The sequence below is a fragment of the Hordeum vulgare genome, chromosome 6H (genome assembly GCF_904849725.1).
Source record: "Hordeum vulgare subsp. vulgare chromosome 6H, MorexV3_pseudomolecules_assembly, whole genome shotgun sequence".
Taxonomy (NCBI): domain Eukaryota; kingdom Viridiplantae; phylum Streptophyta; class Magnoliopsida; order Poales; family Poaceae; genus Hordeum; species Hordeum vulgare.
The window spans coordinates 537,504,228-537,530,974 of record NC_058523.1 but is presented as its reverse complement, the minus strand read 5'-3'; the positions used below and the strand labels follow the sequence as shown (position 1 = coordinate 537,530,974).

Sequence of the window (26,747 nt, the reverse complement as noted above, 5' to 3'; positions counted from 1 at the left end):
CCCCGAAGCTGCATGACGCGCCCACGAGATTGAGAGGCGAACAGCTGCAGGATCATGTGCCAGACACCGGTGGAGGAGGTGATGTCGTGGACTTGCAGCAAAACCTCCCGAGAAAGCGAGGCCAGCAGGAAGGTGAGAACTTGCTGATCTTGAGTATACCAGATGATGTAGGCGGGATTTGGAGTGGAGACCATCTCCTTCTTCCCGGAGACGTCCTTTTCATATTCAAGAACGGTAGGGGACGCCATGGAAGTACCATCAAGGTATCCCATTAGGCCGGCGGCCCTGATGTGGGGAAGATATTGAGCTTACCACACCAGAAAGTTGTCTCGGGAGAGCTTCTCGGTGATGGTGTGACCGAGGGCGGCGAGGGAGGAAGAAGAAGAAGAAGACATGACGGCGGCGGTAGAGGAGGATAGGTTGGACATGGATGGAAGAGAGAGGCTCGATACCATGTGAGAATAGGAGGGCTTGAAGCGTATGCGTTAGCAGGGACGCGTGCGTGTTAATAAAGGGCACAAGGCCAAGAAGATTACAACAAGGAGTTAAGATCTATCTTATCTACAAGTTTAAACACAAGAAATAGATCCTAACAAGACATCCCCAACTTAAACCTACCCACGCACGCCTACAACGTGATACACATGGTTTATACATATACCATGTGTATACGGGATAATACAATGTCTAACACGGCGAGGGCGTGGTGCAGCGTGGTGCCGACGCGGATGCCGGCGCGAGGGAACACGGTGACCTGCACGGCGAAGACTCCCCGAGACCCCTCGCCGCGGCTCGGCAGCAGGGGAAGCAGCGCCCGGAGCCTCGCGGTGTCACGCGGGTGGTCGCCCGCGAGGTTGCGGAAGTCATCGCCGCCCACCGCCACCGTGAGGCGAACAGAGCCGCCGCCCGATCGAGCACGCGACCTCGGGCTGGGCGGGCACCTCGCACGGCAGCCTCCCGGCCAGCGGGTAGAAGCGGTGCAGCGCGGCGGCCAGGGACGCCTTGAGGAGGGGCAGATCGCGGCGGAGGAAGCGCGGGACATCGAGGAGGTCCTGCTCCACGCTACCGTAGAAGAATACGCGCTGCATGGGCGGGAAGTCCCAGAAGACGAGGTCAAAGAACGTGAGCGGTAGCGCGCGCGGCTGCCCGGGCGCCGGCGCCGCCGACGGCGAGACCTCTAAAGATAAAGATCAAAGAAAAATCAAAAGAAAAACATGCACACATCAACGTTTTTATGCGGCTGGTTAGTGTTGGATTTCGTCGCTATCACATTATAATGAAAGCATTACAATACGGATAACAGCCCTATAAGGATGACTGCACTACATTGTGCTCGCGCGTTGCAGTATTCAGCTACAGTCTACAGTACGTAGGCCTTCTTTGGATTCATGTTAAAGTTAGTTTAGGCTATTTGAAACTCAAATAGCCCTAAAGTATTCAAACACAAGGGTTAGATCTGAGTAACTTCAACGGGATGATACATTTCGTTCGTCGTTGTCTGTTTGGATCCGTGTCGATAAAAATGATGGTCCAACACGTCGATTCATTATCAAAACACGCGCACGCCACATGGCTTTCAACCCTTGCTAAACAAAAAATGGCAACTAGACACAATTAAAAATGACATGTAGAGTGTAATTTGTTTTCAAGCTGTATGAGATAAAAATGGCAACCGCATCATTACAACTGACAACTAGAATGTATTTTTTTTACCAAGCTATACGAAATAGAATAGCATCAAATGGCAACTAGACACAACTAAAACTGACATTTAGAGTATACTTTGTTTTCAAGCTGCATGAGATAAAAATGGTAACCACATAATTACAACTAACAACTAGAGTGTATTTATTTGGCAAGCTATATGAAATTAAAAATGGCAACTAGACACATTTAAAACTGATAATTAAAACATAATTTGTTTGCAAGTTGTATGAAATAAAAATAACAACTAGACACAATTTCAAACAGACAACAAGAGTGTAAATGTTTTTGACAACTACAAACAAACCATCTGGATAAATACATATAAATAATATGACAAGTTATAAATATAGGTACAATATTATAAATAACATCATTACTTGAATAAATATATACTCCCTCCGTTTTAAAATATAAGACCTTTTAGAGATCACACTAGGAGACTACATAGGGAGTAAAATGAGTGAATGTATATTCTAAAATATGTCTATGCACATCCGTATATAATTCATAGTGCAATATCTAAAAGGTCTTATATTTAAGAACGGAGGGAGTATATACCAATAAGATTGTAACTTTTGTGCGTACACAAACATAGACAAATGAAATCAGTTCGAAGGGACCACAGCAACCATGAGGCCACTCGCCAGCTCATGTACGCCCACTTCGTTTTGCTTGTTATTTCGTCTCGTCATTTCGTTTCGTTTTTTTCTTTTTCTTTTTTTAATCTGTGACTTTTTACAAAAAAAGTTCTTGACCATCTTTTTCAAAGCTGATGAACTTTTTTCACTTCAATGACCTTTTTTCGAAATTTGACGAACTTTTATTGAAATTCAAAGAATGTTTTTAATTTTCTATGAACGTTTTAAATTATGATAAACTTTTTTTACAAATACCATGAGCATTTTTCAAGTTTGATGAACTTTTTTAAGTCCATATATTTTAAAAAAATTGACAAACTTTTTTCAAGAATGTTTTGTTTATTGCTAAATATTTCGTTATGTTTTGCCAAATACAATTGAGCGAACTAGAAAAATGTGAAATATACGTGGGCTGTTGCACCAGCGTTGGTGCATGGGCGCAAAGGAACTTTCCTAGTGCCTAAACTGGCGAATAGTAGCTCCCATGGCAACTCATATTTGGCGCACATCGCTTGTCCGAACCCTCCTGACGTACCATGTGTTCATATGGGCCAGTCCAATTCCTTTTTTCATTTCGGTGTTTACCTTTTTTTTCTGCTTTCATGTTTTTATTTTTCTTATTTTTTTTACCTTCTTATTTTTATTTACTTTTCTAATTTTCATTTTCAAACATCTTCCATATTCATACATCTTTTGAAATAATATCCCTTTTGCAAAAACATAAATATATTTTTATATTGTGAACATTATTAAAATTCATGATTATTTTTACAAATATGAGGAGATTCTTTTAAATATTCATTTTTTACGAAATCGAAAGCATTTTCTAGAAATCAACAACATTTATTGAATAATATACATTTTTTAATTCGTGAACATTTGTTGAATTCCCAAATATTATTTATAATCATGAAAATTTAGGAATTTATGAATGTTTTTGTGAAAAAAATACAATTTTTTTGACCTTTAGATCTTTTTGATATTTTTTGAGACAATTTAGAACTTTTTGATATCCCAAATTATTGAAAAAAAACAAAATGAAAGACAGGGGCGTAATGGCCCGCACATGGCCTGGCCGAGAAGGCCCCAAGGGGAGCCGAGGGGAGGGTGTGCACGCGAGGTTTCTACCGCGTGGGTCGTTGAATAGAAGGTCCCTTATGCACCAGTTTTAGTTTTTTGGATGAACATAATTTTATTCATCTAAGACCATAGTTTATGTGATACAAACGGATCAAGGGGTTGCAGAAGCCATAGGTGGTGCCTCTAAACTAAACTAAGAAAAACTTGTGCAAGACTACGAGAATCTGTGTTTGAATGCCACCCTTTATAAGTGATTCTGCAGTTGAAACCAGGAGCACTAGCTTTTAATTTCAGTTACGATCGATTCAAGTATGCCTCTGATGTTCCTGTTTATATCGTCTACCACTTGTTTGGCATCCCAAATGATGAAAAAATTGTGAAGCGCCAAATCTTCAACGAGCTCAAAAGATTCGCAGCAAACTATCGGCTCTAAGGTGACTGCATCGTGCACACGAGAGACCGCCTGTAATGATCTTCCTAGATAGTTGCCTTCTCATCGCGACATACTCGTGTCGTCGAGCCCCTTCTATGATACTTCAAGACTCGTGCATCCATGTGTATTTTGGCAAACCCTAGCGGGGGAGCCCTTGCTCTAACAATTCCTCTCGATACCTGCCGATTCGAACTCGTATTTGACATCACTTGCGGCTTGTCTCTAATGGTTTACAGCTCCGCCATGAAGGGATTGATGAAAGCATGAGTTCCCGTGGGGCTCTATAAGATGCATTCGTGTATCGCCATTCCACGCGTTGTCCATTTATATGTCTCCAACGTATCGATAATTTATAAAGTATTCATGTCATATTTACCTATATTTACAATTTTTTATATGGTATTGATGCACTTTATATGATTCAATTGGAACTAATCCAAACTGACACTATTTTTAGCAGAATTATCATGGTGTTGTTTTTAGGTAAAAAATAAAAGTTATCAAAATCGTGTGAAACTTTTTGATGATTTTATCTGGAACATATAAGAAATAGTGGAGCGAAGAACCACCAGACGGGAGCCACCAGGTGCCCCCAAGCCAACAGGGGGCAGCCACCCCCTGGGTGCGCCCTGATGGCTTGGGACCACCTCATGACTCCGTTTGACGTGCTTCCAACTCTGAAAATTCCTATATATTGGAAAAACACCAGAAGTTAACCTAGAACTTCCGCTTCGCTGTAGCAAGCCTCTATACGGAAGAAAACTAACCCAGAGCCCTATTCCAGCACCCTGTCGGAGGGGGCAATCATCACCGAAGGCCATCTTCATAATCCCGGTGGTCCCCATGACGAAGAGGGAGTAGTTCACCCTCGGGGCTGAGGATATGTACCAGTAGCTATATATATATATATATATATATATATATATATATATATATATATATATATATATATATATATATATATATATATATATATATATATATATATCGTGTTCTTGAGATGTCACGATCATGATGTATTACGAGCTTTGTTAATATAGTTGGATCATATGGTGTTTGTCCCTTGGTATCTTGATGTGATAAATTGAATCTTTCCCTTTGAGGTTTTATTATGTCGGATTTAATATTGGATTTGAGATCACTTGATGTATGCCTTGCATGTGGATACCCATGGTGACAATGGGGTGTTCTATTGATTAACTTGATATATGTTTTGGTACTTAATTTGTGGGTTCCCGTGGTGACAATGGGGTAATTTATGCATATGGGTTGATACACGTTCTTTTCCTGCCTTCTCCGATAGAAATCTTGGGGTACTCTTTGAAATTCTTTGTGTCAGATTGAATATGATGAATCTGAAATTGTTTGATGCATCTCGAATAATTAACTCACTTATACTTGAGGTGACATTTGAGTATCTAGGTGACATTATGGTTGATTGGTGTGTATCATAGGTGTTATTCTAGAACGAACTCTGTGGCAATTTGTTGCACTTATAGGAATAGCTCAATAGATTAATCGAAAATAATAGCTCTAAGATGGTTCTACTACTAATACGTCTCCAACGTATCGATAATTTATGAAGTATTCATGTCATATTTTCCTATGTTTATCATAACTTTATATGGTATTGATGCACTTTATATGATTTATTTAGAACTAACCTGGACTGACGCTGTTTTCAACAGAATTACCGTGGTCTCGTTTTTTGTGCACAAAATGAAAGTTCTCGGAATCGTGCAAAACTATTTTATGATTTTTTTCTGAAACATATGAGCAACATTGGAGCGAAGAACCACCAGAGGAGCACTACCACCGAGGCACAAGCCAACAGGCCGCGACCTGGGCCTTGGTCGCGCCCTGATGGCTTGTGGGCCCCACGTGGCTTCGTTGCGTGTGATTCCAACGCTGAAAAATCCTATAAATCCCAGAAACCCTAGAAGTAAAGAGAGAACTTCTGCTTCGACGCCACAACTCTCTGTATCACTGAAAACCCAATCTAGAGCGATTCCAGTACCCTGTCAGAGAGGGAAAACCATCACCGGTGGTCATCTTCGTCATCCGGCGGAGGCCATCGCGAGGAGGGAGTAGTTCACCCTCGAGGATGAGGGTATATACCGGTAGCTATGTGTTCAATCTCTCTCTCTCTCTCTCTCTCTTTCTCTCTCTCTCTCTCTCGTGTTCTTGAGATGGCACGATCTCAAGAACACGGACTTTGTTAATATAGTTGGATCATATTATGTATTTCCATTACCATCTAGTTGTGATGAATTGAATCTTTTCCTTTAAGATCTCGTCATGTTGGATTGAGCATATTGATATGATAGCACTTAATGTAAGTCTTGCATGGGATACCCGTAGTGACATTGGGGGTATTCTATTGATTCACTTGATATATGTTGAGGCATCAACTTGCGGGTTCCGGTGACCTTCGGGATCTATGCATAGGGGTTGATTGCACGTTTTCATACCATGTTCTCCGATAGAAATCTTGGGGTGCTCCTTGCACGTTCTTTGTGTTGGATTTAATATAATAGCTCTGAAATTGTTTAATGCATGTCGCATAATTTACCCACGGATACTTGAGGTTACGTTGGAGTATCTAGGTGACATTAGGGTCGATTGATATGCATCATTGGTGTTATTGTAGTACGAACTCTTAGATAGATCGAACGGAAAGGATAGCTTGATGTTATCTTAGTACAAACTCTCGAATAGATTGAACGGAAAGGATAGCTTGATGTTATCTTAGTACGAACTCTTGAATAGATCGATTGGAAAGAATAACTTTGAGGTGGTTCTACTACCTACACCAATTTCATCTTATTTTTCTCCGCTAGATAGGAACTTTGGAGTGATTCTTTGTTGCACGTTGAGGGATCCAGATGTGTTTGCATTGTTGAGAGATTGCACTAGTGAAAGTATGTACCCTAGGCCTTATTTCCAAGCATTAATACAATGTTTTTTCTCAATGTTTGCCACTTGTTACCTTGCTTTTTTATATTTTCATATTACAAAAAACCTATATCTATCATCCATATTGCACTTGTATCACCATCTCTTCGCCGAACTAGTGCACCTATACAATTTACCATTGTATTGGGTGTGTTGGGGACACAAGAAATTTCTTGTATTTTATTGCAGGGTTGCTTGAGAGATACCATCTTCATCCTACACCTCCCACGGATCGATAAACCTTTGGTCATCCATTTGAGGGAAAATTGCTACTCTCCTACAAAAATCTACGCTTGGAGGCCCAATGCGAGTCTACAAGAATAAAGTTGTGTAGTATAGATCAACTACCTACAACAATTTCATCTTATGTTCTCCGCTACTTATGAACTTTGGAGTGATTCTTTATCGCACGTTGAGGGGTGATCATATGATTCTATTATGTTAGCATTGTTGAGAAATTGCACTAGTGAAAGTATGAACCCTAGGCCTTATTTCTAAGCATTGCAATACCGTTTATGCTCACTCTTACTACTTCTTACCTTGTTGTATTTTATATTTTCATATTACAAAAACCCTATATCTACTATCCATATTGCACTTGTATCATCATCTCTTCGCCGAATTAGTGTGTCTATACAATTTACCATTGTATTGGGTGTGTTGGGGACACAAGAGATTTCTTTTATTTGATTGCAGGGTTGTTTGAGGGACTATCTTCATCCAACACCTCCCACGAATTGATAAACCTTAGGTCATCCACTTCAGAAAAAATTGCTATTGTCCTACAAAACTCTGCATTTGGAGGCAGTCTACAAGAATAAAGTTGTGTAGTAGAGATCATACATGTAGCCCACAAGGTCATGGCTAGCTTCAAGAAAGCATCTTGCAATAATACATGGATCATCAAGAAAAGCCATGCTTTTGTTGCTGGTTCGCTTGATGCTCTCAACTGATCTACATACCCCCCCGTCAACTAAAGCACAAATATGGCGAGTCAAAGTACAATCCACAAAGGAATGCCTCCATGAATCAGGAGCACTACAAAGCGTACATGAACTACTCTCTGCCATCTTTCGATGTTTCCACAAATCATACACCAATCTCATAGTCTTCCATACTTCACCCTTAAAATTCCCTATGGTAGGTATCTTTCTTCTTTACCACAAAGGAGATGGCGTTCTTGAGAGGCTTGTTGACAAGGATCTTCACAAGAACACGGGCAAAATTACATTCAAAATCTTGTGACTTTGGCTCAACATAGATGAACTCTCCTACCATCGCCGACAAGGCTTTGATTTTGGAGAAAAAATCATCTGGTAAGTTGTGGATCTGCATCCATATGTCTATCTTGATGAGATCTATTAACCAAGCTTTCGTGAAGTCGTCATAATGTGCCATAACCACTGCTTTTTCTTTGAACGTCCAAGGTCCTTCCACCATCACCCGTTCCCACTCACCAAGCCAAGAGAATTGCAACGTTTAAAGATGGTCTTCGAGTGGCCGATCTTCACCGCATGTGCCAAGTCCCAATCCACCCTGATGTTCTTGTAAAACCAATGTTGGCTATAAGACTTATTCGCATGCAGCCCTGGCGAGAGCCATCCATCGAGTTGTCTCCTCCGGTAGTTCACCATCTTCCACCATAACATCTTGTAGATCATCTTCCTTCAATCCTAATTTTTGCATTATTTCTTCCACGTCGGTAGTAGCAGAAACCGAGCTAGATGTGTTCTTATCCATTAGTTCTCTTGCCCCGCGAGTTATTTCAATCCGGAGGAGGTGTGGACCCTAGCAATCCCGCGTCCCGTACCCCTGCCAGGGCCCGCCGATCCCCAACAATCACCAGCGGGAGGAGGATAGCAGGCAGATTAGGTGTCTATGGTGGGACCGTCACCGTCGTTGAGATGAAGAGAGAGCCCTCGCGAGAGGGCATTGCACCAATTTTAGTTTGTTCGCAAACTGGCACACACACCCTTCGATCACGTTGGGTCGGCCCATTAGGCAGTTTTTCGCCAAAAAATCTCCCACCTTTATGAAGCTTCCTGTAACCATCACATACCGGTTTTAGGAAGATTCTATAAGTTTCCATGTTGTTAGAGCATATTTCTCCCTAAGTGGTTTTGGTAATTGATGACAATCCCTATGGACTAATGGTTTCCTTGAGTTATATTCGAAGGATTTGTCCATAGGCACTTTCTGAAGTCCATATGTTGATTTCAAGGAGTTTATATGATTACCAAGGTGGTATTTAAGGGTTTATCCAAAGATTGGTCATAAAGACACAAGGTTTATCAAGACTAAGTCAAAAAGTGAATCAAGTTGATCAACACACAAAGCGTACAAGATGTACCGAGAGGGATCAAGTGATCCCATTGTATGGTAAGTAGTGTCCATTATGCTTTGTGTACTAACCCATGGTCTTCATGAGAGTTCTATATGAGGTTAGGTGTGTTTCCATGGGCTTGCGTCAAGAGGGATATCTCATATGAACCATGGAGGATGACATCAAGTGGTGATCGTCATCAAGATTGCGGTGTGCAAGTTCAAGTGGAGCATCACGAAGAGATCATGTTTGAAGCTTGCAATCCATTTTGGTGGCAATGGACTTGTGAAGATGTGCTGAAGTGTGGCTCACCCATAGTGGATATGGGGGATCAATAAACTAGTCTTCATCGAGCCAACGCAATCAAGAAAGGTGGTCCATCGTGAGAAAGTTGAGATCGTCATCATCTAGCTCAAGTGGACTATGTGCAAGTTATAGGTTTGCGCTTGATAGGTTTTCTATTTTATCAATCTCACGTGGTAGTTGGGAGCCTAGGTTATAGGATAGATTGTCGTACTATCAAAGGGGCTCTCAAGTGAGTAGCTCGATCGTATCGTTCGTTCAGAGCTCAAACCATGCATTCTTGGCATCATCATCTTTCTTGGTTGTTGGTTGGATTTTATCTATTTGGCTTCTTGGGCTTATGGTCATCTTCATGACAAGCTCGAGTTCATCGAAAACAGAGTCCATATGCATCTTCTATGATGTTTTCGATGTTGGAGTTTTTGTCGGTTCTTCTCTCATAGAGGTTTATCATCTCCATATCATTTGCATTTTATACTGCATCTTCTTAAGATAAATTTTGTCACTGTTGGATGGCTCTTGTCGTCCTGAATCCAACAAGCTTGAGTTTGCTCAATTCGGAGCTCGTATGCAAAAGTTATGGTCGTTCTAGTATTCATGCTTTTCATCCTGGAAAGTTCCAAGCGGTAGTACCGCTCGGGGGAGTGGTAGTACCGCTTGAGAGGTAGTACCGTTCGGGGGACAGGTATTACCTCTTATCCGAGGTAGTACCGCCTAGGTTAGCGGTAGTACCGCTCTCAAGTGGTAGTACCCTCACCAGTGTCGCTGCCTCGGGGTCTTGACACTTTTCGTGTCGGACTCAGCGGTTTCTCGAGCGTTAGTTCTGAGCGGTAGTATCTCTCAAGCGGTACTACCGCTTCCATGAGAGGTACTACCTCTGATAAGAGGTACTACCTCTCCCCCGAATGGTACTACCCCTCAAGCGGTACTACCACTCCCCCGAGCGGTACTACCTCTCTCGCAGAACTACACTCGTGTTTTTCTGTCTCGTTGAGCTGTTTTGACCGTGCTAAGTGGTAGTACCGCTCCCCAGAGCAGTAGTACCGCTTGAGCACGACTTGTGGGTATAACGGTTGGATTCGGGGGAGCCTATTTAACGGGGCCTTCTTCCCCAATGGTCCCTATCCATTGAGCTCGTGTTTCGCCCTCCCCCCCCCCCCCATTGTTGACTTTCTTCGAACTTTCTAACTCTCAATCCCTCCAATGATTCTTGCTAGTTCTTGAGGGAAAAGAGAGAGGAGATTCTTGGAAATAGGACCTAGAGGTAATAATAAATTGGTTATTATTATATTTCCTTGTTCATGATAATCCTTTATTACCCATGCTAGAATTGTATTGATTGGAAACTCGAATACATGTGTGGATACATAGACAACACACTATCCCTAGTGAGCCTCTAGTTGACTAGATCGTTGATCAAAGATGGTCAAGGTTTCCTCACCATATACAAGTGTTGTCACTTGATAACGTGATCACATCATTAGGAGAATTATGTGATGGACAAGACCCAAATTATGAACGTAGTGTCACATCCCTGAAACCCTAATCAAGTTAGCATTGTGCTCATATCTTCTTTGCATTGCATCCAAGAAAATTTCAACAAGAACAAAGCAAGTGGTGAAGAAAAACTCAAAAACCCTAGCCACTTCTCAAATTCAAAGAAATTATAAACTTGTTCAAATCAATGAACCCAAAATGGCCTCAAGAAAAGTTCAACTTTTCTGATAATTCTTGAAAGCAAATAAGCAATGAAGAAAACCACTTTCCTTAATACATTTGGCATTTTAAATAAATGCAAAAAGCTACTCGATTCAAGTTTAAAATTTGAATTCAAAAACTTTAAGTTTTCAAAAATGTTGAAAACTTCAGGAATGGTTGGATATATTCCAACTAATATTCTGGTGTCTTCAAAATAATTTTATAAACTATTTTGGAGCTGAAATAAATAGCAAATCAAAATAGTTAGCAAAATAGAAACAAAACAGAAAAAAATGAGGAAAGACTTACATGTCGCTCACCTCAGCCCAGGCCAGCTTCCCTGTCGTCTTCCTCCTCGCCAGTAGGAGCACGAGGTGGCCGCCGCGACGCCGCGCGCCCCCACACAGCTCCCTGCCTGCCTGGCCGCCGCTTCGCGCTAGCACGCGAGGGGATAACCCTCCCGAGACGTGCCGAGCTCATCCTGTCCTCATTCCCCCCCTATGCCTTGTTCCCCACTACCGCCATTGGAGCCCGAGCAGAGCTCGAGCTCGCCGTCGTTCTAGCCTACATCTTTCCCTCCTTAGCCGCGCAATAGGTCCGCCGCAACTCCCTGAAGCTTTCTAGCCATGAGCCCGACACCGAGACGTAGTGAAACGACGAGACGCAATCGTCTTCTTCCTCGGGTCACCGAAGTTCATCGCCGGCGTTCTCCTTCTCCAGGCCGTCCCCGAGCAAGCTAGCGCCACCACTGCACTCCCCGTGAGCTTGCGCAGCTTTCCCCCAAGTTTCCCCCTTCGATCCCTTCCTCTAGCCATGATTTCACCGGAGCCCGACGAGATCCGCCGCGGGAGCTCATCGCCGGTAGCCCTCCGGTGATCAGCTCGTCCTTCTGAGGCCACCAGCAGCTTCAGGCCGTCGCGTAGATGCCATAGGAGCTCAGTCCCATGAGTAGCTCCCTCTATTTCGATGACCCCGATGACGCCCGAACTTTGGCCGCCTCCAAGCTCGTCGCGGCGTCATCTCCGGCCAGATCAGCCCCGGCTAAGTGCAAAAATGAACCTGCGGGAGACATTTCGTTCCTCTGGCGCTCTCCGCGCACAGTTTGGCCCCGTGTGCGCCGTTTCCGAGCCCCTTCGCCGTACTGGTGGTCGCCGAAGGCTCACCGCCGGCGAGGACGACCTCGCCGCCGGTGGATCTCAGCTGGTCTGAGCCACTGACGTGTGGGGCCAGCCTCTGGATATTTTAGTTAACAAAAATAAAATTAATTAATCTAATAAGTCACTCACATGTGGGTCCAGTACTGTTAATTAGCTAATTAAGTTTAAAACTAATCTAAAACTGACCAGAGTCACTGACCACTGGGTCCCACTGGTCAGGTTTGACCTTCAACGGCCAGTTGGACCTGCTGATGTCATGCTGATGCAGTAAAGATTTTCTGATTTAAAAGAATTCCAGAAAAATGCCAAAACTTCTAAAAATCATAGAAATTAATCTGTAACTCCAATGAAAATAATTTATATATGAAAAAGTATCAGAAAAATCCAAGGAATCTGAATATGTCATTTTCAAACATCTTTGAAAATGTTAGTGGACCAAACATATAGAATAATGAATAAGTTAAATTTTATAAGTGCTTTGGAGATGCAATTTGAAAATCATTTGAATTCCACTTCAAATGCTTTGATCAAACATTGTTCAATCACAACCAGCAACTGAACATATCATTTCCATGCATGTTAAAAACAAGTTGATCTAAGCATCAGGTCAAATCAATTAAAATGGTATTCGAGAATACCTCGTTTGAAGTGATATTTGAATCTGATTCAAATCAACTTCAAACCTAATAAATGTTAGCTATTTTAGCATACCACCTTGCATCCTCATGCCATGCTCATGCATCATCTTGTTGCATATGATTGTTATTGATTATTGTCATTTCTTTCGGTAGGCTCCACTCCTCCGGATTCCACCGAATATCCGACTGACGGATATTGTCCCTCCTCTGAGCAACAAGGCAAGCAACCATTTTGATCATTCCGATAAATCCCATGTTCTCGCTCCTGCACTTACTTATTGCATTAGGATCAAATGCTTCAAATGCTTTTGTCATGTTAGTTGAACCCACTTCCTTTGCATGACCTGTCCTTGTCACAGTAAATAGCTGAACCTTGCAACCTAGCATACCTGGTAGTTGCTTGAGCCATGATGTGCCTTATCCTGCTATGCATGCTATGCTTAGAGTTGTGTATGGTCTGTCATCTGGGAGATGAACAGAATTGTGAGAATGTGTTCAGTAAGTAAAGGTTGTGTGTTGAACGTGATTTGGTAAAGGTACCGGTGAAAGGCTATGTAGGAGTACATGGCGGGTTCTTTCATTGGAAACATCCTTAGGAACTGAGATCCGTGTATGTAATCCAAGATGAGATACTACCACATGCTAGGCCCTGAAATATGACCCTGCTCGACTTATTAATCGCTTAGTACTCGGTCTAGGAGTTGCAAGTAGTTTCTGGTGTTTATAGTCATGCTGGAGGCCGTGCATAGTGCTGACCTGAGAGGTGGGCTGTGATGCGGTAGGCAGTGGCACGGTGTACCAAGTGGCACCCGGATGGTGGGCTTGGGAACCCTGCGCACATCGTTTGGGGCCGTGGCAGAAACCTCGGCCGGACTTCCGTGCGGGTTACCCTCAAATAGGCGATAGACCTACACTAAGTATTAGTGTGGTTAACGGTCGTGGCCGACTCCCTCGCTGGGCTTCTTCTTGAAGGTTGCCGAGGTGCAAGACATGCACATGGCGATAAGTGGCAAGTGCGTGTGTGAAGAAGTACACCCCTGCAGGGTTATGATCTATTCGAATAGCCGCGTCCGCGGATATGGACTACTTGGAGACATATGTTGTTCATAGATAACTTCAATGGCTACTCATAAAACTGTCAAGATAAGTGTGAGTGTCGTGGACGGCATTTCTGTATGGAAACGGAATGATTCCACGATGGAGTATTGTTGTGGTGTTAGTGGACTCGTGTGCGAGAAATCAAGTTGTCAAAAATTGTTTTAAAATGTAAGTTGTCTAGCCACGAGTCAAATGCTGGCTTTCCGCATGAAACCCCACAATTCCTTATTGATACATTATATGAGTAGATAGTTATCCTAAAGTCTTGATGAGTACCTCTGTACTCATGTTTGCTTAATAATTGTTGCAGGGGTTGTTAATGACCCTAATGGAGAGTTCTTCCTAGACATCGACAACGACGAGTAGCTGGTGTCCCAGCTACAATCTGGCCCTAGGGTGGGTCTGTAGTATGGTCATGCCATGTGCCTTTTAGTTTCATCTGTCTATACTCAGACAGTTTAATTACTTCCGCTGACTTATAACTTGAATGACTGTTATGATGGGGCGTGAGACCCCTACTGTGTAATATTATCTGTGTGGCTCTTCCGAGCCTCTTAAATAAAGCTTGTATGTTTATGGTTATGTTGTGATGCCATCGATGTATCTATACATATCGGTATGCCATGCATACGTGTGTCGTACTTGATATGTATGGGGTTCGATTACCTAGTCGTAGACTTTAGTAGCATTCCTTATAGGGAAATGCCCCTTTGTGATCCAGCGAGCCATGGTAGCTCGCTACTGCTCCGGACACATTGGTTGACCGGCGTGTGTCCTTCTTAGCTGCTGTGTCTGTCCCCTTTGGGGAAATGTCACGCGATGTAATGGAGTCCTTGTAGCTTGCTACGACTCGTCTACATTCGCTGGTGACCGACACCTGCTTTGCTGGGTCATGTGTGCCTGTCCATGTGCGGAAGTGCCACTTTGGTTTATGACTAGACATGTCGATCCGGGTTCTTTATCATTGGATTGCTAGCGACACAATGGCATACGCGAGTCAAAAGGCGCAAACGGTCCCGGCTAAGGTAAGGCTGCAGCCGTGGGGTTAACCGTGCATGAGACCGCAAAGAGATGCGATGTGTTACAGGCTGGATTCCTATGACCTAGGATCGGGGTCCCGACAGCGTTGGTATCACAGCCTGACTGACTGTAGGACTACTAAGCCAAACTGGTCGAAGTTGAGTCTAGAATTGCTTTAGTTATATATAAGGGAATAGTTTATGGAAGGAAACGTAAGACTCTTGTTCTCTTCTCAAGTTATTCTATTCTGGTCATCCTCGTCTTTTCTGCGGGAATTAAGGACTAGGTTACTCATCTTCTTCTAGGCTCGTGTTTCTGATCGGTAGATTATAAGACTACGGGTCGAGAGTTATATTGGGTTTCTTCTATCCCTAGGAAAAAGGAAGTAAGTTTGATGATGAGAGAATTGAACTTGATAGTTGAGTGGTTACGCTATTCTATTTTTGGGTTGTCTCAAAATTGTTTTTGAGCATTTACAGCCGTTATGCCGCCCAATTTTGCATTTAGAGCTCTAATGCTTTTGCATTACTCTCTATTTTCAGATGCCTGGCCGTCCTTCTCGTCAGGTGGTACGTCTGACCAGGTGCATTGATGTGCCGGGTCATACGGCCATGCTGGTCAGGGTGATGTCGGTGTGCAGTTACCGCTGGTACCCAGAGTACACAGTGGAGGAACAGTACCGAGACTTCAACCAGAGCCAGTATATCTGCACTGTTAGGGTATTTCCAGACTACCCTGGAGCTGAGGAGCCAATCCATTGGTCCTATGGGTTGGGAGTCACTGTTGACATGGCAGTACCAGATCCTGCCTACTCAATGTTGACCATTATGAGGGCGAGACATGCACTGCTGCAGAATTCAGAGTTCTGCTATGTTCCTGCCTCTCAGCCAGGTGAAGAGGGATACCTGAGCGGGGTCTATTTTGATTCCTCTATGGAGGATCCGGTACTGCAGTCCACTGCTGAGATGCTAGAGAACAGAGATAGGGACGCTCGTGCTCTCCGCATGGAGCTTTATGCTACACGTGCCCGTCTGTGGACGGCTTTGATGCAGCTGGCACCGGTAGTCTAGACAGGGTACGGAGATATGGAGATGCTGAACCCTGTTAGAACCCATCTTCCGGCCCACGTTGACTGGCCAGCTATAGGAGGAGTCACCCCTCTTCGGGGACCCCTACTACCACCAGTCAGGGGACCAAGGCCACATCCGTGTCCTTATGGATCCCAGGGATCTCAGGCCAGAATATCTCCTGATCCGCAGGTTGAGCTTCCAGGCCATGGAGGCAATCTTTATGAGATGTTCTATGTGGATGCCTGAGCCGTGAGTGGAAGGATAGTATGGTAGTAGCCGCACGTTCACAGTCCTGTGTGACTTGTGAAGTATGCTTGTGGTTAAATGAATTCCGGAGGCCTAGATAAATAATGTATAGGAAGCTTGTAAGCCTCTGATGAGTAGTATCATAATTTCAGTAGTTTGCTCTTCGGTTAAGGTTGTACTGAACTATGTAAGGGTGTGTATGAACCATGGTGTATATATAGCAGTTGCTTGTTACCATGTTGTTCGGATATTCATTTCCACATTCCATGTGTTCAGTGCATTCTTAATCCATAGCTAGTATTGATGATGATATTGGTCTAAGTTGTGAGTTTGTTTGTCAGGATGGTGTTCACGAGGTTGAATCGTGCCCTTGCTCATGAGCAAGGCGAGGGTATTCAAGCGTCGCAGGAAGACCTGCCTCACCCGCCCTCTCTGGTGGAAGTGATGATTGAGGCAGAGAGGAACAAAAGGGAGACCAACCGACTGTTAGAGCGTATTGAGCAGAATACGGCTCGTCAACCTAGGAATGCTGCAGTGTCCCTTAATGACTTTGTGAAGGTGAATCCTCCAAAGTTCCATCACTCCGTCGATCCCCTCGACGCTGATGATTGGTTGTGCAGTATCTCACGTAAGATCCGCTCTGCGAATGTTGCTGAGGCCAACAAGGTGACCTTCACGGCGTATTTTCTAGAAGGACCCACCAATCTTTGGTGGGAGAACTTTGAAGCTATGCGTCCTGCTGAACCATCAGCCACATGGGCAGACTTTAGTGCAGCCTTCCGTCTGCACCATATTCCAGAGGGCCTGATGGACAGAAAGAGAGAGGAGTTATGTGCATTCACCCAGGGAAAGTTGACTGTGGATGCCTATAGCCGCGAGTTCGGTAACCTCGCCCGCTATGCAACAGAGGAGGTGTCTACTGACGCCAAGAAGCAAGCAAGATTCCGTAAGGGTCTGAGCCCTGAGCTTCGTCGTGATCTGTGCCTCCACGAGTGTGCAAGCTTCCAAGCCCTGGTCAACAAGGCGATCAGTGCCGAGACTGGTCATACCGACTTTGAAGCCACAAAGAAGCACTCCCGTGACTTTGGCTCGTCATCTGGTTCCGCGTTTCCAAAACGCAGGCTGTGGGTTCCAAACAGTTCTCTGCCGCCAAGATACACTCCGAGGCCATCCTATGTGGCGCCTCAGACAAATCAGACCAACCCTCCAGCAAAAACCTATGCTGGTCCAGCTAGCAATGCTGCACCACGTGCCAACCAAGTGATATGCTACAAGTATGGAGAACCCGGGCACTATTCCCGTGAGTGTCCTCAGAATGTGGGTGCCAAGCAACCCGGAAAGTCCGTCGGGCAAGGCAAGTCGGGCAAAGCTTACTATGTGAAGCCAACTCCTGCACGTGGCCGTGTGAACTATGTCTCAGCAGAAGAAGCTGCACAGGATCCCGACGTCATACTGGGTACGGTTCTTGTTAATCATCACCCAGCGTCTGTTCTTTTTGACACTGGGTCTTCTCATTCCTTCATTTAAGAAAGTTATGCACACTTGCATAACATGTCTTTTTGTGATATGCCAATTCCATTGGTTGTCCAAACCCCTGGTAGAAGGTGGCAAACCTCTAGGATAACCTATGACAATGAAATTCTAGTAGACAGGCTAGTTTTTCTAGCCTCATTGATAGCCCTGAAATCTTCGGATATTAATATCATCTTGGGTATGGACTGGATGTCAGCTCATTATGCCAAGATTGATACTCATTATAGAAATGTTCAGCTTACCCATCCCTCGGGTGAGATAGTCAATGTCTCTACTCGAGTTGCCAAATGCCAACTCTATTCCCTCAATGCCAACCCTCTTCCGGAACTTGAAGACATTCCGGTAGTCCGTGACTTTCCGGATGTTTTTCTAAAGGAACTGCCAGGAATTCCACCTGACAGTGATGTAGAGTTCGTGATAGATCTTGTTCCGGGAACTATTCCAATAGCCAGAAGACCATATAAGATGGCACCCTTGGAGCTAGCCGAACTTAAGAAGCAACTAGATGAGGCCTTGAATAAAGGTTTCATTCGTCCTAGCTCTTCTCCTTGGGCTTGCCCCGTCCTATTCGTCAAGAAGAAAGACGGAACAGATCGGATGGTTGTAGATTACCGACCAGTTAATCTGGTCACCATAAAGAACAAGTATCTGCTCCCCAGGATCAACGACCTATATGATCATCTCGCTGGATCCTCAGTCTTCTCCAAAATGGATTTGAGGTTGGGATACCATCAAATCAAGATCAAGAACGGGGACATTCCAAAAACGGCTTTTGTCACTCGTTATGGCCAATACGCATACACCGTCATGTCCTTCGGTTTAACCAATGCCCCAGCCACCTTCTCTCGTCTGATGAATTCAATCTTCATGGAGTATTTGGATAAATTCGTCGTGGTATACCTTGATGATATTCTCATCTACTCGAAGAACGAACAAGAACATGCCGAGCATCTAAGGCTGCTATTGATGAAACTTCGAGAGCATCGCCTTTATGCCAAGTTTTGAAAATGTGAATTTTGGTTACCAGAAGTGACCTATCTAGGTCACGTAATCTCTGGTAAGGGTATTGTTGTCAATCCCGAGAGAGTTCAAGCCATCCTTGATTGGACTCAACCTGAATCGGTTAAGCAAGTTAGGAGTTTTCTTGGTCTAGCAAGCTATTATCGCCGCTTTGTCGAGAATTTCTTCAAGGTTGCAAAGCCTCTTACTGAACTCCTCAAGAAAGATAAAAAGTTCGAGTGGACACCACCGTGTGAGCATAGCTTTCAGGAACTGAAAATACGCCTGACTTCCGCACATGTGTTGCTACCACCAGATTTTTCTAAGGACTTTGTTATCTATTGCGACGCCTCGCGACAAGGATTAGGTTGCATCCTCATGCAAGATCGTCATGTGATTGCATACGCATCTCGACAGTTGCATCCACATGAGGATAATTATCTCACACATGATCTTGAGCTTGCAGCTGTAGTCCATGCACTAAAAACCTGACAAAATTACCTTCTGGGTAATCGTTGTGAAATATTCACTGATCACCAAAGTCTGAAATATATCTTCACCCAGCCGGATTTGAATCTCAGGCAAAGACGGTGGGTTGAGTTGATCTCGGATTACGACTTAGGGATAACTTACACCCCGGGGAAGGCCAATGTTATGGCTGATGCACTAAGTCGTAAATCTTACTGTAACAACTTGATGCTACAACAAGGTTAACCACATCTCTATGAGGAATTTCGGAAGTTAAATCTTCATATTGCTCCTCAAGGATTCCTTTCTACCCTGGTGGCGAAGCCTACCCTTAGGGATCAAATTATAGCTGGCCAGAAGCGTGACAAGGGTATATCACCGATCAAGGAGAATATTATTAGCGGAAACGCTAATGAATTCTCCATGAATGATCAAGGTGTTGTGTTCTTCCAGAATCGTCTAGTTGTTTCTAAGAACCCACATCTAAGGCAGTTAATCCTTAAGGAGGCCCATGATTCTCCTCTCACCATTCATCCCGGTAGTACTAAGATGTATCAGGACCTACGACAGAGGTTCTGGTGGACTAGGATGAAGAGAGTAATTGCTGAGTTCGTTGCTAACTACGACGTTTGTCGTCGACTTAAGGCATAACATCAAAGGCCTGCTGGCACCCTTCAACCTTTAGCTATTCCTGAATGGAAATGGGATAAAGTCAGTATGGATTTCATTACCGGATTTCCCAAGACCAAGAAAGGAAATAATGCTATCTTTGTGGTCATTGACCGTCTCTCCAAAGTAGCTCATTTTCTTCCAGTTCGTGAGAGCATAACAGCTAGCCAGCTAGCAGAGTTATATCTCTCTCGAATAGTGTCTTTGCATGGTGTTCCCCTGGAGATTAACTCAGACCGTGGGAGTATCTTTACTTCTCGCTTCTGGGATAGTTTTTAGAATGCCATGGGGACTCACTTATCTTTTAGCACTGCTTTCGATCCTCAATCAAGTGGTCAAGTAGAAAGAGTGAATCAAATCCTTGAAGATATGCTCCGAGCTTGTGTTATATCGTTCGGTATGAATTGGGAGAAGTGCCTTCCATTCGCCTAATTTTCTTATAACAATAGTTATCAATCAAGCCTAGGCAAAGCCCCTTTTGAAGTTCTCTATGGACGAAGATGTCGAACACCTCTTAATTGGTCAGAAACCGGAGAGAGGCAACTCTTTGGCCCGGATATGATCCAGGATGCAGAAGATCAGGTTCGCATTATTCGTGAAAAGTTGAAAACAGGCCAGTCTCGTCAAAAGAGCCATTATGATCGTCATCATAAGGCTGTGACCTTTGAAGTTGACGAGAAGGCTTACCTTTGGGTTACACCTTTGAAGGGTACCCATCGATTCGGTATCAAGGGCAAGTTGGATCCTCCTTACATTGGTACTTTTCGCATTCTTGCCAAATGAGGAGAAGTTGCCTACAAGTTGGAACTTCCTCCGCATCTTTCCAAGGTTCATGATGTCTTCCAGGTCACGCAACTCAGGCGTTCCTTTTCGGATCCTATCCGTGAAGTGGACCATGAAACGCTTGATCTCCAAGATAAGCTTTCATACCGAGAATACCCTATGCGTATTCTTGATCAAGCTGAGCGTACCACTCGACGTCAAAACGTCAAGTTTCTTAAAGTTAAATGGTCAAATCATTCTGAAAAGGAGGCAACTTGGGAAAGAGAGGATCGTCTCCGACTTGAATATCCTGCGTTATTCCCGGGGGTGAGTTTTCACATCCCTGAAACCCTAATCAAGTTAGCATTGTGCTCATATCTTCTTTGCATTGCATCAAAGAAAATTTCAACAAGAACAAAGCAAGTGGTGAAGAAAAACTCAAAAACCCTAGTCACTTCTCAAATTCAAAGAAATTATAAAGTTGTTCAAATCAACGAACCGAAAATGGCCTCAAGAAAAGTTCAACTTTTCTGATAATTCTTGAAAGCAAATAAGCAATGAAGAAAACCATTTTTCTTAATACATTTGGCATTTTAAATAAATGCAAAAAGCTACTCGATTCAAGTTTAAAATTTGAATTCAAAAACTTTAAGTTTTCAAAAATGTTGAAAACTTCAGGAATGGTTGGATATATTCCAACTAATATTCTGGTGTGTTCAAAATAATTTTATAAACTATTTTGGAGCTGAAATAAATAGCAAATCAAAATAGTTAGCAAAACAGAAACAAAACAGAAAAAAATGAGGAAAGACTTACCTGTCGCTCACGTCAACCCAGGCCGAGCTTCCGTGTCGTCTTCCTCCTCGCCAGTAGGAGCACGAGGTGGCCGCCGCGACACCGCGTGCCCCCACGCAGCTCCCTGCCTGCCTGGCCGCCGCTTCGCGCTCGCACGCGAGGGGATAACCCTCCCGAGACGTGCCGAGCTCATCCTCTCCTCATTCTCCCCCTCTGCCTCGTTCCCCACTGCCGCCATTGGAGCCCGAGCAGAGCTCGAGCTCGCCGTCGTTCTAGCCTACCTCTTTCCCTCCTGAGCCGTGCAATAGGTCCGCCGCAACATCGTGAAGCTTTCTAGCCATGATCCCGACGCCGAGACACAGTGAAAAGATGAGACGCAGTCGTCTTCTTCCTCGGGTCACCGAAGTTCATCGCCGGCGTTCTCCCTCTCGAGGCCGTCCCCGAGCAAGCTAGCGCCACCACTGCACTCCCCGTGAGCTTCCGCAGCTTTCCCCAACTTTCCCCCTTCGATCCCTTCCTCTAGCCATGATTTCATCGGAGCCCGACGTGATCCGCCGCGGGAGCTCGTCGCCGGTAGCCCTCCGGTGATCAGCTCGTCCTTCTGAGGCCACCAGCAGCTTCAGGCCGTCGCGTAGATGCCGTAGGAGCTCAGTCCCGTGCGTAGCTCCCTCTGTTTCGATGACCCCGATGACGCCCGAACTTTGGCCGCCGCCAAGCTCGTCGCCGGCGTCATCTCCGTCCAGATCAGCCCCGGCTAAGTGCAAAAATGAACCTGCGGGAGACGTGTCGTTCCTCTAGTGCTCTCCGCGCACAGTTTGGCCCCTTGTGCGCCGTTTCCGAGCCCCTCCGCCGTACTGGTGGTCGCCAGAGGCTCACCGCCGGCAAGGACGACCTCGCCACCGGTGGATCTCAGCTGGCCTGAGCCACTGACGTGTGGGGCCAGCCTCTGGATATTTTAGTTAACAAAAATAAAATTAATTAATCTAATAAGTCACTGACATATGGGTCCAGTACTGTTAATTAGCTAATTAAGTTTAAAACTAATCTAAAACTGACCAGAGTCACTGACCACTGGGTCCCACTGGTCAGGTTTGACCTTCAACGGCCAGTTGGACCTGCTGATGTCATGCTGATGCAGTAAAGATTTTCTGATTTAAAAGAATTCCAGAAAAATGCCAAAACTTCTAAAAATCATAGAAATTAATCTGTAACTCCAATGAAAATAATTTATATATGAAAAAGTATCAGAAAAATCCAAGGAATCTGAATATGTCATTTCCAAACATGTTTGAAAATGTTACTGGACCAAACATATAGAATAATGAATAAGTTAAATTTTATAAATGCTTTGGAGATGGAATTTGAAAATCATTTGAATTCCACTGCAAATGCTTTGATCAAACATTGTTCAATCACAACCAGCAACTCAACATATCATTTCCATGCATGTTAAAAACAAGTTGATCTGAGCATCAGGTCGAATCAATTAAAATGGTATTCGAGAATACCTCGTTTGAAGTGATATTTGAATCTGATTCAAATCAACTTCAAACCTAATAAATGTTAGCTATTTTAGCATACCACCTTGCATCCTCATGCCATGCTCATGCATCATCTTGTTGCATATGATTGTTATTGATTGTTGTCATTTCTTTCGGTAGGCTCCGCTCCTCCGGATTCCACTGAATATCCGACTGACAGATATTGTCCCTCCTCTGTGCAACAAGGCAAGCAACCATTTTGATCATTCCGATAAATCCCATGTTCTCGCTCCTGCACTTACTTATTGCATTAGGATCAAATGCTTCAAATGCTTTTGTCACATTAGTTGAACCCACTTCCTTTGCATGACCTGTCCTTGTCACAGTAAATAGCTGAACCTTGCAACCTCGCATACCTAGTAGTTGCTTGAGCCATGATGTGCCTTATCCTGCTATGCATGCTATGCTTAGAGTTGTGTATGGTCTGTCATCTGGGAGATGAACAGAATTGTGAGAATGTGTTCAGTAAGTAAAGGTTGTGTGTTGAACCTGATTTGGTAAAGGTACCGGTGAAAGGCTATGTAGGAGTACATGGCGGGTTGTTTCATTGGAACCGTCCTTAGGAACTGAGTTCCGTGTATGTAATCCAAGATGAGATACTACCACATGCTGGGCCCTGAAATATGACCCCGCTCGACTTATTAATCGCTTAGTACTCGGTCCAGGAGTTGCAAGTAGTTTCTGGTGTTTATAGTCATGCTGGAGGCCGTGCATAGTGCTGACCTGAGAGGTGGGCTGTGATGCGGTAGGCAGTGGCACGGTGTACCAAGTGGCACCCGGATGGTGGGCTTGGGAACCCTGCGCACATCGTTTGGGGCCGTGGCGGAAGCCTCGGCCGGACTTCCGTGCGGGTTACCCTCAAATAGGCGATAGACCTGGAGTAAGTATTAGTGTGGTTAACGGTCATGGCCGACTCCCTCGCTAGGCTTCCGCTTGAAGGTTGCCGAGGTGCAAGACGTGCACATGGCGATAAGTGGTGAGAGCGTGTGTGAAGAAGTACACCCCTGCAGGGTTATGATCTATTCGAATAGCCGCGTCCGCGTATATGGACTACTTGGAGACATATGTTGTTCATAGATAACTTCAATGGCTACTCATAAAACTGTCAAGATAAGCGTGAGTGTCGTGGACAGCATTTCCGTATGGAAACAGAATGATTCCAGGATGGAGTATTGTTGTGGTGCTAGTGGACTCGTGTGCGAGAAATCAAGTTGTCAAAAATTGTTTTAAAATGTAAGTTGTCTAGCCACGAGTCAAATGCTGGCTTTCCGCATGAAACCCCACAATTCCTTACTGATACATTGCATGAGTAGATAGTTATTCTAAAGTCTTGCTGAGTACCTCCGTACTCATGGTTGCTTAATAATTGTTGCAGAGGTTGTTAATGACCCTAATGGAGGGTTCTTCCTAGACATCGACGATGACGAGTAGCTGGTGTCCTAGCTACGGTCTGGCCCTAGGGTGGGTCTGTAGTATGGTAAGGCCATGTGCCTTTTAGTTTCATCTGTGTGTACTCAGACAGTTTAATTACTTCCGCCGGCTTGTAACTTGAATGACTGTTATGATGGGTCGTGAGACCCCTACTGTGTAATATTATTTGTGTGGCTCTTCCGAGCCTCTTAAATAAAGCTTGTATGTTTATGGTTATGTTGTGATGCCATCGATGTATCTATACATATCGGTATGCCATGCGTACGTGTGTCGTACTTGATATGTATGGGGTTCGATTACCTAGTCGTAGACTCCAGTAGCATTCCTTACAGGGAAATGCCCCTTTGTGATCCAACGAGCCATGGTAGCTCGCTACTGCTCCGGACATATTGGTTGACAGGCGTGTGTCCTTCTTAGCTGCTGTGTCTGTCCCCTTTGGGGAAATGTCACGCGATGTAATGGAGTCCTTGTAGCTTGCTACGACTCGTCTACATTCGCTGGTGACCGACACCTGCTTTGCTGGGTCATGTATGCTTGTCCCTGTGCGGAAGTGCCACTTTGGTTTATGACTAGACATGTCGATCCAGGTTCTTTGTCATTGGATTACTAGCGACACAATGGCATACGCGAGTCAAAAGGCACAAACGGTCCCGGCTAAGGTAAGGCTGCAGCCGTGGGGTTAATCGTGCGTGAGACCACAAAGAGATGCGATGTGTTACAGGCTGGATTCCTATGACCTAGGATCGGAGTCCCGACACGTAGCATATGATCGTGTCAGTTTATTGCTACTGTTTTATGCATGTCAATGTATGTGTTCCTATGACCATGAGATCATGCAACTCACGGACAAAGGAGGAATACCTTGTGTGTATCAAACGTCGCAACGTTACTAGGTGACTATAAAGGTGCTCTACAGGTATCTCCGAAGGTGTCTGTTGGGTTGGCATGGATCAAGACTGGGATTTGTCACTCCGTGCGACGGAGAGGTATCTCGGGGCCCACTCGGTAATACAACATCACAACAAGCCTTGCAAGCAATGTGACTAAGGAATTAGTCACGGGATCTTGTATTATAGAACGAGTAAAGAGACTTGCCGGTAACGAGATTAAACTAGGTATGGAGATACCGACGATCGAATCTCGGGCAAGTAACATACTGAAGGACAAAGGGAACATCATACGGGATTAACAAAATCCTTGACATAGAGGCTCAACTGATAGAGATCTTCGTAGAATATGTAGAAGCCAATATGTACATCCAGGTCCCGCTATTTGATATTGACCGGAAAAAGTCTCAGGTCATGACTACATAGTTCTCGAACCCGCAGGGTGTGCACACTTAATGTTCGGTGACGTTTCAGTATAGTTGAGTTATAGGTGTTGGTGACCGAAAGTTGTTCGGAGTCCCGGATATACCTGATGTCACGAGGAGCTCCAGAATGGTCCGGAGGTAAATATTGATATATCGAAAAGTGGTTTTTGAACTCCAGAAAAGTTTCGGGCATTTTCGGTAGTGTATCGGGAGTGACGAATGGGTACCGGGGGTCCACCAGGTGGGCCCACCCACCACAAAGGGTATCATCGGCTGTGGGAGGACGTGGACCATCCCTTAGTGGGTTGGACGAAGCCCCCACCAAAGCCTAAGGTGGATTGGAGATGGGAAGGAAAGAAATCTAAGCGGGGAAGGGAGGAATCCTACAAGGAGTAGGATTGGAGGTGGACTCTTCCACCTCCTCCTAGTTCGACCGAACCCCTAGACGGTTATTTGGCTGCCTCCTCCCCTCCCTCCCTCCTATATATAGTAGAGGATTTGGAGGGGAGAGCTAACCCTAATGGCCACGTGCTCCCTCTACTTCTCTCTAGATCTATTTCTCCTCTAGTCTAGTTCGGCAGTGCTTAGGCGAAACCCTACTGGATTAGTTCACCACCACCACACCGCCGTGCTGGAGAACTCATCTACCTCTCCGCCCCATCTTGCTCGTTCAAGAAGGTGGGGATCATCATCGAGCTGTATGTGTGCTGAACGCGGAGGTGTCGTCCGTTCGGCACTAGATCGGGATGGATCGTGATGGGATCGCAGGACGGATCATGATGATATTACGGGACGGGCTGTGATTTGGATCGCGGAGAAGTTCCACTACATGAACCGCGTTATATACGCTTCCACTTAGCGGTCTACAAGG

At 44.6% G+C, this 26,747-nt stretch overlaps 1 pseudogene; it reads right to left on the bottom strand.

Annotated features, from left to right (window-relative positions):
* The window catches only part of LOC123405799, a 63,036-nt pseudogene that overhangs the window by 5,717 nt on the left and 30,572 nt on the right, over nucleotides 1-26,747 (bottom strand).